The sequence below is a fragment of the Schistocerca nitens genome, chromosome 1 (assembly GCF_023898315.1).
Source record: "Schistocerca nitens isolate TAMUIC-IGC-003100 chromosome 1, iqSchNite1.1, whole genome shotgun sequence".
Taxonomy (NCBI): Eukaryota; Metazoa; Arthropoda; class Insecta; order Orthoptera; family Acrididae; genus Schistocerca; species Schistocerca nitens.
The window spans coordinates 1,215,531,310-1,215,547,426 of NC_064614.1; the positions used below are offsets into that span (position 1 = coordinate 1,215,531,310).

The 16,117-nt window shown below is 43.5% G+C and overlaps 1 protein-coding gene and 1 non-coding gene across 2 annotated transcripts in view; one reads left to right on the plus strand and one right to left on the minus strand.

Moving 5' to 3' along the window:
- The window catches only part of LOC126239638 (troponin C, isoallergen Bla g 6.0301), a 148,651-nt gene that overhangs the window by 37,563 nt on the left and 94,971 nt on the right, over positions 1–16,117 (plus strand). The window lies entirely within an intron of this gene.
- On the minus strand, positions 12,464–12,537 carry Trnak-cuu (transfer RNA lysine (anticodon CUU)). Its single transcript has one exon. It is a non-coding gene; the product is annotated as a tRNA-Lys (tRNA).

Genomic DNA, 16,117 nt, shown 5'->3' on the forward strand with positions numbered 1-16,117 from the left:
GCCGAGTCTCCTCTCAGCGTGAATCAGCGTAGTTGTAAACACGGAGCAGTAAGGAACGGCCCTGTAATCACAGCACTCTCAAGTCACTTCCAAGCTGGGTTTCGCCTGTCTAGTGTTTTGGTAACCGAAACCTCAACAAGTTGTACACCGTTGTGCCATGATGTAGTGGCAACATCGGCTGTGCAGTGGCAGTGATCGAGCGTTGTGAAGTCGCAGATGGATCTTGCCATTGACATAATTTACTAATAACACGTCTTATTGTCACAATTACCAAACGTATTACATAAGGAAATATTGATTAAAACGAGCACGTTAATAATAAAGACCATAACTGGTCAGTTATAAATCTATTTTTTCGTCACTGTTAATATTATTTAATTCATATAACGTTTCAGATATAATATAATGAAAAAAAAAACCACGTGTCTTTGCATGAAGTTTCAACTTATGTTTTCCTTGTCTGTATGACAAATACCCACCTGCAACGCGTGATGTTGAGAGCACATCCGACGAGTAACTGTACATTAATTTTGCGGTATGGCACATTGTGCCCCACTATATTACTGATTGTGAATAACGTCATTCGCATCATTATTTATCGAGGTTTGACTTGCGTTTTGCAAACCTGTCCCTCGTACTTGAAAATTTAATTACAAATACTAAATAGTCAAATAACACATAAAATTCACTACAACTTTATGAAAATGCACATGGATATTTTTTCATTATATTACCTTTCAAGTATCATATAAATGCCCGCTCGGTTGGCTGTGCGGTCTAACGCACGGCTTTCCGGGCGGGAAGGAGCGCCTGGTCCCCGGCACGAATCCGGCCGGCGGATTTGTGTCGAGGTCCGCTGAGCCGGCCAGTCTGTGGATGGTTTTTAGGCGGTTTTCCATCTGCCTCTGCAAATGCGGTCTGGTTCCCCTTATTTCGCCATATGTCGGCGATTGCTGCGCAAGCAAGTTCTCCCCGTACGCTTACACCACCATTACTCTACCACGCAAACATAGGGGTTACATTCGCCGGGTGTGAGACGTTCCCTGTGATGTCCACCGGGGGCCGAACCGCACAATAACCCTGGGTTCGGTGTGGTGCGGCGGAGGGGTGAAGTGGACTGCGGTAGTCGTCGTGGGTTTGCGGACCACTGCGGCTGCGGCGGGGACGGAGCCTCTCCGTCGCTTCTAGGTCCACGGTTAACATAGCATAACATAACATCATATAAATTAAATAATGTGACCAGTGGTGAAAAATATACATTAAAATGTAAGTGGTTTCGAGCCGCCGCTTGACCACAACTTCTTACGAAACGAGTGAATTCGCACAGATACATCAGTTGCATAAAAGACGAGTAAAACTTCTCTTGCGATTTTCTCGGAATTGCCAGAGTCGTGCACCTTACTACTTGCACATTATGCTATTTAAGTGAGCCACTAAAGGTGTACAAAGTTTGAAGTAAATTCTTGATCCCAACGTCGTGTCCTCACCTTGTAAGTTGCGCCTGCTGGTAGGCAGCCCGCAGCTCTTCTAACAAGGGAACCTCCCCATCGCACCCCCCTCAGATTTAGTTATAAGTTGGCACAGTGGATAGGCCTTGAAAAACTGAACACAGATCAATCGAGAAAATAGGAAGAAGTTGTGTGGAACAACGAAAAAAATAAGCAAAATATACAAATTGAGTAGTCCATGAGCAAGATATGCAACATCAAGGACAGTGTGATCTCAGGAGCACCGTGGTCCCGTGGTTAGCGTGAGCAGCTGTAGAACGAGAGGTCCTTGGTTCAAGTCTTCCCTCGAGTGAAAAGTTTAATTTTTTATTTTCAGACAATTATTATCTGTCCGTCCGTCCGTCCGATGCGAGGTAACTGCGCCGTAGTAAGGGGACGCTACACCTAAACAAACATCGAAACTGTTGCATTCATTTGTTGCAGTTTCTGTGACAAACTCTTATGTTTTCATCACTTTTTTTGGGAGTGATTATCACATCCACAAGAAAACCTAAATCGGGAAAGGCAGAAGAATCTTTTCACCCATTCGCGGTCCGCAGCTCGTGGTCGTGCGGTAGCGTTCTCGCTTCCCACGCCCGGGTTCCCGGGTTCGATTCCCGGCGGGGTCAGGGATTTTCTCTGCCTCGTGATGACTGGGTGTTGTGTGATGTCCTTAGGTTAGTTAGGTTTGAGTAGTTCTAAGTTCTAGGGGACCGATGACCGTAGATGTTAAGTCCCATAGTGCTCAGAGCCATTTCAACCATTTGAACCATCACCCATTCGCCAAGTGTACAAGTTAGGTGGGTCGACACCATATTCCTGTCATGTGACGCACATGCCGTCACCAGTGTCGTATAGAATATATCAGACGTGTTTTCCTGTGGAGGAATTGGTTGACCTGTGACCTTGCGATCAAACGTTTTCGGTTCCCATTGGAGAGGCACGTCCTTTCGTCTACTAATCGCTCGGTTTTGCGGTGCGGTCGCAAAACACAGACACTAAACTTATTACAGTGAACAGAGACGTCAATGAACGAATGGACAGATCATAACTTTACGAAAATAGAGAAAGCAACCTTTTCACTCAAGGGAAGATTTGAACCAAGGGCCTCTCGTTCCGCAGCTGCTCACGCTAACCACGGGACCACGGCGTTCCTAGCCTGACATTGTCCTTGATGTTGCCTATCTTGCGCATGGACTACTCAGTTTGTATATTTTACTTATTTTTTTCATAGTTCCACACAACTTCTTCCTGTTTTCTCGATTGATCTGTGTTCAGTTTTTCAAGGCCTATCCACTGTGCCAACTTATAACTAAATCTGAGGGGGGTGCGATGGGGAGGTTCCCTTGTAAGTAGGTTGTGTCCCATCTCTTCTGCAGGACGCATCACCTAACGCTTTTGTTTGTTCTTCTTCTCTTTAAGCGTAAGCAATGTACGCTAGGAAACGGAACGGAGCCTTACATTCACTAAAATGAGTGTTGAAAGCGACGTGCAATGCACCCTCAGACTGGCCGCCGTATGCATACTTCCACCATTACTGATTACTGATATAAATGTTTGATTCTTTGCCCCATTCATCATGTGAGTATCTCCAGTAGACGATGATTACATGCTAGTGTCACCCAGGCCAGCTACCATGATAGGGGAAAAAATTACTGGAAGGAGTTTCCTCTGTCCTATATTATAGCCACTGTGAGCAATGGGGCAAACGACTAGAAAACATGGTAGGTAGAGTTGGTTAGAAAATTAATGGCTCTGAGATTCAACTAAATTACGATATTTGGAACAAAAAGAGGGAAGAGAACTGAAATAAAATGACAGATTCAGCTACATCATTTGTAGAACGAAATGAGCAGTTCTCCAAAAACACAGTGGAAAGTGTGCCACATGAGAACGTATTCTTCGACGAGTATTATAGAATAGAATTGCAGAGAATCAACGCTTTATTCCGAAGATATAGTCAATACAGTATGCCGGCCGCTGTGACCGAGCGGTTCTAGGCGCTTCAGTCCGGAAGCGCGCCACCGCTGCGGTCGCAGGTTCGAATCCTGCCTCGGGCATGGATGTGTGTGATGTCCTTAGGGTAGTTAGGTTTAAGTAGTTCAAAGTTCTAGGGGACTGATGACCTCAGATTTTAAATCCCATACTGCTCAGAGCCATTTGAACCATTTTTTGTCAGTACAGTATCATATAAATAAAGCGATATTCACGACACTTTTACAAGCATCAGCTTTGCCGTAGTCAAGATTTCTAACTGCAATACCAGCACTTTTTCAGGACAGACTTACGACCTAGTAAAGCAAAAGCTTTCTTCACTACCTTGACTCGTAACGGACACTTTCACAGTGAGAGAGAAACGACGCAAATACTAGGTACTCGTACTCAGATGTTTTCTCCGTACGACCTGATAGAATCATTTTCAGATGCTTCATTACGGTCTTCTAGTCAACGCTATTCTTTCCTGCGTACGTGCATTTTTGTGTGTGAGCTTGTGACGGAGGGAGAAAGGGAGCCGGGGGCGTAGGTCTGCGCGGGTGCGCGTTTATGTTTGGTGTGTGACTGCGTGCGTAGATGGGAAGTGGTGAGTGGGGAGAGGGAGAGGCTACTATTGAGTGAAGGCCCGTTTTCACCCGTGTCGAGAGTTTAGGGAACATGGCGTAAACACTGTCAGCAGTGCGCAAAATTGGAATCGCTCCTCGAAATGGTGGCCTATAGAAGTCCAGCAGTAATAGGATCTCAACGATTACAGCGGGCAACCCTACACCGGTTCTTACTGGTCTGCCCATGGCTTCCAGAACATGTTCAGCCCTACCGACAATTTATCAGTTTCAGGTAGGCGACAGTCCGTCAAAATTTCATTCATTATTATATCGGTGGTCCCCTTACAGAAACGATATCTCAGGTAAGACGGTCGCAGAGACGACGCTGCCGATAATTTTGCACGTTTTGTACAACTCAGAAATACCAAGGTTCTGCCGCAGCCAACAGTGCTACTGTGGAAGCCATTTGGCACGTTCCGCTCAGCATGAGATATGACGCCGCAGCCTCATCCCGTTTCGTTGGAATGCAGTAACGTACGATTGTTGTTTCTGGCAAGGTGCGAGCGCACACAAAATGTAGGATTCCTAATGAACTAGGGCGCTGGCGAATAGAGAGTCGTCGTAAACATTAGCGTCCGTATCGGCCAACGCCAAGGAGCATCGTCCTCCTCTTGGCCGCTCGCAGGGGTGGCTAGGGTTTCATATGTCGCTCGTTCAGTTCTGGAGGGACTGAATTCATTTCGGGATCTCACACAACAACTGAAGCTGAAGCCTCCTATCGCCGTCTTGAAGGCAGCGCCGTCACACTTACCACCAAAACAATTTAGCTCTTCAGAAAATCACTTTCGTGTCGTTTTTCATTGCGGTTTGTCCTGGAATTAAACAAGTACAAGTAAAAGTACGAACGGAAAAAAATTTCCACTGAAGCAATTTCAACAGGTATACTTGTATCTGATCCTCGGTAACGTACTGTCTATGCAAAAAGGGACAAAATTTGCTGAAATGACGGCCAATGGAGATTATCTTTCACTAAAATCAGAAGCAGGTTGCATTATCCTTCATGCAAAATAAAAAAGAAGGAAAAAAGGAAACATAAAAACGGTTACGTTGTAGCATTGTAGACATATAGCAGTACGTGTAGTTACAGCTTTCACTAATTTAAAAAAAAAATCAATGAAATGGCTTTTAAGGACAAATCAAACGGATACCAAACCCCAAATGTCTGTATCCAAAAGCCGGCCAGGGTGGCCGAGCGGTTCTAGGCACTACAGCCTGGAACCACGCGACCGTTACAGTCGCAGGTTCGAATCCTGCCTCGGGCATGGGTGTGTGTGATGTCCTTAGGTTAGTTAGGTTTAAGTAATTCTAAGTTCTAGGGGACTGATGACCTCAGAAGTTAAGTCCCAGCCATTTTTTGTATTAAAAATGAAAACGGCATAATTGGGTTAACAATACTCAAAATTTTGAAATACTAACAAGATATTTTGATTAGCTTCTGAACTGTCCTTAACAAAGTCATTAATTGGAATTCTCAGGTATTAATGAAAATTTGGAAAAATATTTACCATCAGTTATAGAAGAAATTGAAGAAGTAATTAAAACTCAAAAAAAAATCAAGGCTAGTGGAGAAGATACAGCTGAACTTTTGAAGTGCTCCTTGCAAAATATAGCAAATGAACTAAATTTACTCTTTGAATAAATCTGGAAAACAGAAAAAGTCTAAGAGGACTGGAAAGTTGCCTTGATACATCCACTCCACGAAAAAGGTAATAAAGAGGGTGCAAACAACTTCAAAGGAATCTCTTCACTGCCAATAAGGATAAAATGATTTCCAAGATTTTATTAAGAAGAATAGAAACGGCACTAGATAGTCATTTAGGTGAACATCAAAGCTGTTTTAGCAAGGGAAAGTCATGCTCAGGCAAATATTTAATCTCAGGTCAGTAATTCGCCACAGCTTACTTAATTCAAAGGACGTTGTAGTTATGTTTGTGGATTTCAAAAACACTTTTGATTATGTTGACAGAGAAATTATAAATAAAATAACCCGAGAATTTGGCGTAAAGTCTAAACTGGCAAATCTAAACCGAGAAACACTTGCAGATACAGAATGAAATTTTCACTCTACAGTGGAGTGTGCGCTGATATGAAACTTCCTGGCAGATTAAAACTGTGTGCCGGACCGAGACTCGAACTCGGGACCTTTGCCTTTCGCGGCAAGTGCTCTACCAACTGAGCTACCCAAGCACGACCCACGGCCCGTCCGCCAGTACCTCCTACCTTCCCGAGTTCGAGTCTCGGTCCGGCACACAGTTTTAATCTGCCAGGAAGTTTCACTTACAGATGCAGTCTGTAAAGTAACATTTGAAGGAGAAACTTCACATCCTTTCAAAATAAAAACATGTATACGAAAAGGTGATGGCCTATCTCCAATTCTTTATAATAGTGTGTTAGAGGAAACTGTGAGAATTTGGAAAGAAAAACTTATTGAGTTCAACGTCTCGCCTATAAGGTTAAGAAGAGTCAGCAAAAAGATCGAAAACAACTGACTACCATTTACAGATGGTTTTGTTACCAGTTCCTAAAATGTGGTATCTGCTATCAAACAAATAAATCTCCTGGAAGATACAGCCAACACAACAAATTCAAATATCTATGTGAGATAGTCCAAGAAAATGCTTCGTAAAAATCTGCAATAGAGGAAAGGTTGCATTAAATGGGTAGAACGTATAGTATTACCAAAGACCTCTACAATAAAAAGTGCTTGTCCAAAAACTAAAAAATAAGACAATACAGCACGAAGTGAAGCCAGAATGCCTATATGCTAGCGAATGCTTGGCATTAAACTATAATTTAGATCAATTAGAAGTACTAGAAAGACTAATTGTAAGAAAAATATTAGGACCACAAAACACAGCAGAAGGTTGGATATTACGAAGTAATGCTGAAATTTTCCAAAATATAGAAAATATTTCAAACGTAATGAGAAAAAGAAGACTCGTTTTTTATGGATATTTATTTCGAATGCAAGACAGTAGATTAACTAATAAGATTTTCAAATATTTGTGGGAGAAGAAGTCGACAACAAGCTGAGTCAACGAAGTAAAAAATGATTTAGAAAGAAACGATATAAAAACAAAATATATAAACAACAGAGAAACCTTTCGGGGAAAAGTATTGAAAATGGGAGGATTCCAATGCAGGGTAGTTAAAAATACTTGTTCAAAATGGTCTGAAGACGGAAAGAAGGAACATAGTGAACAGATGAAAGCATACTGGATGAAAAGAAAGGAATAAAGAACGAAGAACTGAAACTGGAACGTGGTCTTCAGGGCCGATTAGCAATAAAAGAAACACATGATCTGTGAAATGATTTGTCTAAAAGTAAGATATAAAATAGATTAGACAAATATTTGAGATGATTTCGAGAATTACTCAAAGGCGTGTCAAATGTTTCTCCAATCTGTTTTATTTCTTACTGTTAGGAACATCATTTCACAAAACATTTAACAGATATTTTTTCAATTTTTTTATTTTCAGGTTTAAGCATGATATTGTCACCTAATTTGTTTTTTTGGTGTCATCTGTTCACAAAATGTCCTGAATTTAATTTGAATTGAAGGAAACCATTTTGGAACACCAGTGTAACGCTTAAAGCTTAAAATAGACCTTTGAAACATAAATTTCTTGACACTTCATTTGTCTTCCCAGCGTTTCCTATTCTCGAAATGACCTAAGTTTAGTATTTGATTTGAAGGAAGTCATTTTAAAAGTCAGACATCATAGCAATGCAACTTTTTGTACGCAAAATAGCTACCCCTTGAAGCAATGAACTTCCTGACAGTTTAATTACATATCTATGAGCAAGAGTTCGTGAAGTATTTCAAATTTCCCTTACATCGCTAATTAATTTTTTAAATACCCTTATTACTTTAGGTTTTCCTTACAGCACATCAGAAGAATTCTGAGGTGATTAACTAATGAATGTCACTTCGATCAAGATCACATCTGGGATATTCTTTTTTTTTTTTTTTTTGGAGGGAGCTGCTCCCAACCCCACTCCATGTGCCTCACCTCCCCCGCTCTCCCTCCCGCTCACACTTTGAACGTTCATGTCCTCGATGTTGTCGTGAGAATGAGTCTTCACCTACCTTCTGTTCTACACATACGACACTAATAAGCGCTGTACAGAACGGAACATCCTGAATGAAAATTCAATTTTCCTTTGGTAACCTACAACAATACAATCGTTTAATGGTCATAACTTCATTGCTGGCTCTATTATTTTTTTGTAAGCATTTCTTAGAGACCTCGGCATCAATGTGGCGCTGTACAGAACGGAACATCCTGAATGAAAATTCAATTTTCCTTTGGTAACCTACAACAATACAATCGTTTAATGGTCATAACTTCATTGCTGTCTCTGTTATTTTTTTGTAAGCATTTCTTAGAGACCTCGGCATCAATGTGGCGCTGTACAGAACGGAACATCCTGAATGAAAATTCAATTTTCCTTTGGTAACCTACAACAATACAATCGTTTAATGGTCATAACTTCATTGCTGTCTCTGTTATTTTTTTGTAAGCATTTCTTAGAGACCTCGGCATCAATGTGGCGCTGTACAGAACGGAACATCCTGAATGAAAATTCAATTTTCCTTTGGTAACCTACAACAATACAATCGTTTAATGATCATAACTTCATTGCTCTCTCTGTTATTTTTTTGTAAGCACTTCTTAGAGATCTCGGCATCAATGTGGCGTTCAACCCGGTTCAGAATCATTTGAAATCGAAGGTTTCGCTGCGGCATCCTTGTATAAATTCTTCTCGGTGTCAAATCGGAATTAAAAATGGAGATTTCGAAGATTATCACCATGTTCCTCATCAGGAGATGACTGTCTGCCAGGAAAGCAGTCTGCTTCCCTCTCTCCTTTCCCCAACCGGGACGTTATTGAGGGGGAAAGGGAAACGAACACCACCCTCAACATCAGCTGTCACTTAAGAGCTACGATTTTTTGTTGCATTTCTTTGGAGACGCTCCGCCTCAAGTGCTCATCTCCAGGGATCACTCCATCTGTTTGTTACTGCACATGCGAATCTCTGCTGCTTCTTTTATTACGGCATCGCAGAAGGGATACTTCTTCTCAAAGCTATCCCGTGCCCTTACGTAAGGCTGACTTCTCAGAATTTCTATACGATACGAAATGTGCTGTCCTTATTCAAAGCAGCGTTCGGATACTCTGCAGAGTGTCTGCCTTACATAATTTTCCCCACATTCACATGACAAATAGCAGATTCAAGACTCTCGCAAATCTAGACTGACTTTCATTGGACGCAGGTGGAGGTGCAAAACTGGTCTAATATCATACTTACGTAGTATGCGCCCAATTTTGCTTGACGTCGCTCCACAGAATGGAAGGATTACTGCTGGTTTTTCTTCTTCCTTTCGCTGCATGGGTTTACCAGCGAATGCAGCTCTGAGTTGATATGGTCTGAATTCGTTTTTCCTAGACACATTCTTCAAGCGTTCAATTCATATTTGAAATGGTTCTGGTCTGAAACTGTCTGCACTCTGTGTAATAAAGAGCTCAGTATAGTACAGGATGCTTTTCAGCTGGATGTTGGAAACTACGCTCATTTAAATAAAGATCAATATGATTTGCCTTGCTGAACACAGAATGAACCAGTCAGCTATCTGTTGCCGACCGCTAAGGTGTCCTTTTGTGTGATGTTATGGAAGTTTGCACGTTTCCTGATAGGTGATAAGAGCAAGCTGTGATTCCAGAAAAATGTATTATCTAACATCGATGAGATGTTTATTTCAAGGTGCATCTGAAGGTCGGGCTGGCGGTTCCAAAAATCGATTATGCATTAAAGAAATTAAAAATTATCGTTGTAGCCAGAGCCTAATTTATTTATAATTACAAGTCATCATACAGCTGCATTCCCAGCATCCAACGCTGTGTAAAGTTAAGAATTATTCAAATATTATTCAAATTTACAAGTGAGTATTTTAGAAGCGAAACTTTTTATCATCAGTAACTTTTCATACGATCCAGAATGAGTTTTCACTCTGCAGCGGAGTGTGCGCTGATATGAAACTTCCTGGCAGATTAAAACTGTGTGCCCGACCGAGACTCGAACTCGGGACCTTTGCCTTTCGCGGGCAAGGAAGTTTCATATCAGCGCACACTCCGCTGCAGAGTGAAAATCTCATTCTGGAAACATCTCCCAGGCTGTGGCTAAGCCATGTCTCCGCAATATCCTTTCTTTCAGGAGTGCTAGTTCTGCAAGGTTCGCAGGAGAGCTTCTGTAAAGTTTGGAAGGTAGGAGACGGGGTACTGGCAGAAGTAAAGCTGTGAGGACCGCGCGTGAGTCGTGCTTCGGTAGCTCAGTTGGTTAGAGCACTTGCCCGCGAAAGGCAAAGGTCCCGAGTTCGAGTCTCGGTCGGGCACACAGTTTTAATCTGCCAGGAAGTTTCATTTTCATACGATGTTTGGAAAAGGAAAATTGTTCTTTCAAATGTGAGGAAAAGAAAGTTTCAGAATAGGTATGTCATAGCTACTGCAAATAATTTTCACCTGCACAGAAATTTTAAGTAAAACCTATTTTGTAGGATCGTAATTTCATCATATTTTTTATAACACCAGTTATCAAGACACTGGCGACCACATACTAAGTAATATGAAACACCTGTAACAAAATGTCCAAAATTTCTGGAATCTATTGATTACTCATTACGTATTTAATAGACGCTAATATCAAGTGTTTTAGTTAGCTCCTTTTGATTTTAATTATTTACTTTATTTGAAAGCAAGGGATGTGCTGATGACTCTTTATTACTAGAGCCTATACATACATATTTTATTGACTATAGCTCAAAAGATATGGATTTATTAGTCACAGTACAGACGCTGCGAATTAATCACTTTCCTTGATGATTTGCTTATTTGCCCCCTGGGCATTTTAAAGCTAACTCTGCTACTTGTGTTACAGCGAATCATTATAGTCACGTAATATCTTGCACACATTAGGGTTGAATTATTTTCCGTTTTGCATACGGGACTCACGCCTGTGGTAGTTTATCTCCTTACCACGAAAATGATAAAATCTTTATTACGGACACCATTAGATGGAGCTTTCTCCTCACAAATGTGTATAACGTAAAGTAATATGTGGTAACAGTTTTTCACTGTCAGGCAAATAACGCTTGAAAAAAGTACAAAGGGGCGAAATTAGTCAGTGCCAAAATCATGAAATAACGTTTTTATGTTAAAGATGAAGACAGATTACGCAGAAAAATCTCTCAGGACACATGAGATCATGTGTATCGCCTAATTCAAATATAATTAAGAATGGCGAGTTGTTAAAAAATTGGTATCGACTGCTACACTAACGGAAACTTGCCTACCCCTTCGCCGGCCGGAGTGGCCGAGCGGTTCTAGACGCTACAGTCTGGAAACGCGCGACCGTTACGGTCCCATGTTCGAATCCTGCCTCGGGCATGGATGTGTGTGATGTCCTTAGGTTAGTTAGGTTTAAGTAGTTCTAAGTTCTAGGGGACTGATGACCTCAGATGTTAAGTACCATAGCGCTCAGAGCCATTTTTTGAATCTACCCCTTCCCCTCCAGATACATTTCGACATTTCCATAGACGACAGCATCACCTGCAAAGAGCCTCATGGAACTTCCGACGTATTTATTTATATATGTTGTAAACATCCACCCAGGTTTAGTCTTCCAGTGGTTTCCCGAAATCACTTAAGGTCGGTAAGATTCCTTTGAAGAGGTCACGGCTGATTTCCTTCCCCGTCCTTCCACAATCCTCAATTACTTCATTGCCAATGGGACAATCAATCGTGTTCCTACTAGCGGTACCATTTTTACCGCTAAGATTTCCACCGAAGCGCCAAAGATACTTGTATGAGTATTCAAATACAGAGATATGTAAACAGAATACAGCGCTGCGGTCGGCAGCGCCTATATAAGACGACAAGGATCTGGCGCAGTTGTTACGTCGGTTAATGCTGCTACAATGGCAGGTTATCAAGAGGTAAGTGACTTTGAACCTGAAGTTACAGACGGGGCACGAGCGATGGGACACAGCATCTCCGAGGCAGCGATGAAGTGGGGATTTTCCTGAACGACAATTTCATGAGTGTACCGTGAATATCAGGAATCCAGTAAAACATCAAATCTCGCACATCGCTGCGGCAAGAAAAAGATCTTGCAAGAACGGAACCAATGACGACTGAAGAGAATCGTTCAACGTGACAGAAGTACAACCGTTACGCAAATCGCTGCAGATTTCAATTCTGGGCCATCAACAAGTGTCGCCGTTCGAACTATTTAACGAAATAAATGATGACTAACTGAAAACCTCAGCTGCCAACAGGTGTTTTTGATATGCCTCGATGTGGACAGGTGAAAATGTGTGCCTCGACCGGGACTCGAACCCGGGATCTCCTGCTTAAGTGGCAGACGCTCTATCCATCTGAGCCACCGAGGACACAGACGAATAGCGCGACTGCACGGACTTATCCCTTGCACGCTTCCCGTGAGACTCACATTCCCAACTGTCCACAATTCTACATATGTATTGTACCTTATAGACATTTGCCAGCCCACTCATTACTCGCGCACGCTTTGGCGATTCCCGTAAGAGTTTGAGCAACCTGTGCGCATTCGCATTTATCGAAACATCATCGATATGGGCTTTCCGAGGCGAAGGCCTATTCGTTTGCCCTTGATGACAGCAGAACACAAAGCTTTACGCCTCGCCTGGGCTCGTCAATACCGACATTGGAGTGTTGATGACTGGAAACATTTTGGCTGGTCGGACGAGTCTCGTTTGAAATTGTATCTAGCGGATGGACGTGTTCGGGTATGGAGACAACCTCATGAATCCATAGACCCTGCACGTCAGCAGGGGACTGTTCGAGCTGGTAGAGGCTGTGTAATGGTGTGGGGCGTGTGCAGTTGGAGTGATATGGGATCCCTGATACGTCTATTAACGAGTCTGACAGGCGACAATTACGTAAGCATCCTGTCTCATCACCTGCATCCACTCATGTCCATTACGCATTCCGACAGAGTTGGGCAATTGCAGCAGTACAATGCGACACAGCACACGTCCAGAATTACTACAGAGTGGCTCCGGGAACACTCTTCTAAGTTTAAACATTCCAAACTCCTCAGACGTGAATATTATTGGGCATATCTAGGATGCCTTCCAACGTGCTGTTCAGAAGAGATCTCCACCATTTCGTACTCATGTGTTTATGGACAGCCCTGCAAGGTTCACGGCGCTAATTCCGTCCAGCACTACTTCAGACGCGTAGTCGAGTCCATGCTACGTTGTTTTGCGGCACTCTGGCACTTCCGAGGAAGTTTAAACATTTGCTGCGTCCAATGAAAGTCAGTCTAGATTTGCGAGTATCTTGAGTCTACTATGTGCCATGTGAATGTGGAGAAAATTAGGTGAGGTAGACACTCCGCACAGTATCCGAACGCTGCTTTGAATAAGGACAGCACATTTCGTATCGTATGGCAATTCTGAGAAATCATCCTTACGAAAGAGCACAGGACAGCTTGGACAAGAAGTATCCTCATTGCGATGCCGTAATAAAAGAAGCAGTAGAGATTCGCATGTGCAGTAACAAACAGATGGAGTGATCTCTGGAGATGAGCACTTGAGGCGGAGCGTCTTCAAATAAATGCAGCAAAAAATCGTAGCTCTTCAGTGACAAGTGATGTTGAGTGTGGTGTTCGTTTCCCTTTTCCCCTCAATCACTGCCCGGTGGGGGAAAGGAGAGAGGAACATGGTGATAATCATCGAAATCTCCGAGGTCTCTGCGGGGGCCCCTATACGTATGTTTTTAAGGCAGGTGTACCAGATTGTTTGGCTCTTCAGTGTAGGACTATATGTAGACGAGCAACTGTGCGGGCAGCGGAAGTGAAACAGACGCAGCGCAGCGGCCGCCCCTCGACGCTCGAGGCCCCCGCGGGTCTCCAGAGCGCCGCCCGCCGCTGCTACAGCCTGCTGCCGCTCGCCGCCTGGCCGGTTGCCTGCAGCTGCCGGCCGCCCACGCGGCGTATCGCGGCGCTATCTTTGCGCGGCGCCGCAGATAAAGCAGTGGCTTTACGCGCCAGCCGCCGAGTTACATCCCCGGCCCGGCCCGCCGGCGCAAGACGTGTTTGTTCCTCCAGAAATACCCGGAGCGCCAGCGGCGGCCGCGGCGCTCTTGCGAAACAGAAACGCGAGCCCGTGCCGCCCTGCTTCCTCTGAAAGGCAGCGCCCGGGTCGGCACACCCAGCGGGTCGGAAGCCGCGGCTGCGTCCGGTTACGCACCACGGAGGACGCAGTCTGGCACCGACGGAACAGCTGGGTCGCTCCTCCACCTGCAGCTGTCCTGTTCACGTCTGTACTCCGCAGACCACTGTACGTAGTGTCGGTACCTGGAACCTGCCCACTTTATCTACCAGCTTACGATGGTCACCACAAAACAAATGTGCAACCCATTTTTTTTCAAAAATTGTGCTGTTGTCCTACACTGTCCAGTAACATTAATGTGATCACCGCCTATGGTCCACATCAACGTGCATCACTCACAGATGGGATGTGGCAGCACTAGCAGTGGAGGCGATCTAAAGCGTGCCAGGTGGTCGTGGAAAACAGTGCAATCGTTGTTGAAATGCGGAAACCCGGTGATTTACCTGACGTCCAAAAGGGTACGGTCATTGTCTTTCGAGCCAAGGGTGGAAGCATTTCCGAAACGGCTAAGTTTGTAAACTATTCATGTGCTGCATGGCAAAATGGCGCTATCCAAAAACCGGCGCCAGGGCAACTGTAGTGCCTCAAAGGCCACAAATGATAGGCGTTAACTGTAACGCAAATATGGACTACCATCAGCTGTAGAATGGAATAGTGATAATGAAAATTCGTGCCAGACCGGGAGTCGAACCCGCATTTCCCGCTTATCGCGAGTGGTCGCCTTACTTTTTTTTTAATCTCGTTTTGTTCGTTATCGTTAGTTGCATTTGTTCGGAGTGGACCCATGCAATCCGTTCAGGTTCACTGTAGATGTGTACTTTTTTTTTTAATCTCGTTTTGTTCGTTATCGTTAGTTGCATTTGTTCGGAGTGGACCCATGCAATCCGTTCAGGTTCACTGTAGATGTGTACTTTTTTTTTTAATCTCGTTTTGTTCGTTATCGTTAGTTGCATTTCTTCGGAGTCGACCCACGCAATCCGTTCAGGTTCACTGTAGATGTGTACTTTTTTTTTTAATCTCGTTTTGTTCGTTATCGTTAGTTGCATTTGTTCGGAGTGGACCCATGCCATCCGTTCAAGTTCACTGTAGATCCGTTCACTCAGTTTTCTTATTAAAGAGGGCAGCTAGCCGTCTGACCGAACACGCTGAGTTACCGTGCCGGATCCATTCGGCTATCCGTGCACGATTCGCAGTCAGACCCAAACTTCCATATGTTGTCAACCGTGTGTCTACAACCTGTACTCGTATATCCATTATGTATATTCCAGCACACGTGACACGTTTTACTTGAAAGACGCTTGCCCGGTGTCGGCGGCTAAATACAATATTGCAGTGGCTGTGTTCGTAGCTTCTAGCATGCGTACAGTCAGCTGTGAATTACGGAATGGTAAATTTCCGATTTACCATTTACCATTTGAGCCTAATATTGGAGTTATTGAAATCATGATTATGAAGCTGTCAGTTAGGCTCAAAGCAACTACAATGAACGTCTCGAAATAACAGCATGCCACCTTATTTTATGGAAAAAAAAACTGTTTAGAGGCAGTCTGACAGCAATACTTGAAACTAAGTTCATGGAGTTTAATCTTCATTTATTGAGCACCATTTCAAGATCACAAAATTATCTGCACACTACATCAATTATCATACGAGATCGCATATAAACTGCCGGCCGTTGTGGCCGAGCGGTTCTAGGCGCTTCAGTCCGGAACCGTGCTGCTGCTACGGCCGCAGGTTCGAATCCTGCCTCGGGCATATATGTCTGTGCTGTCCTTAGGTTAGTTAGGTTTAAGTAATTCTAGGTCTAAGGGACTGA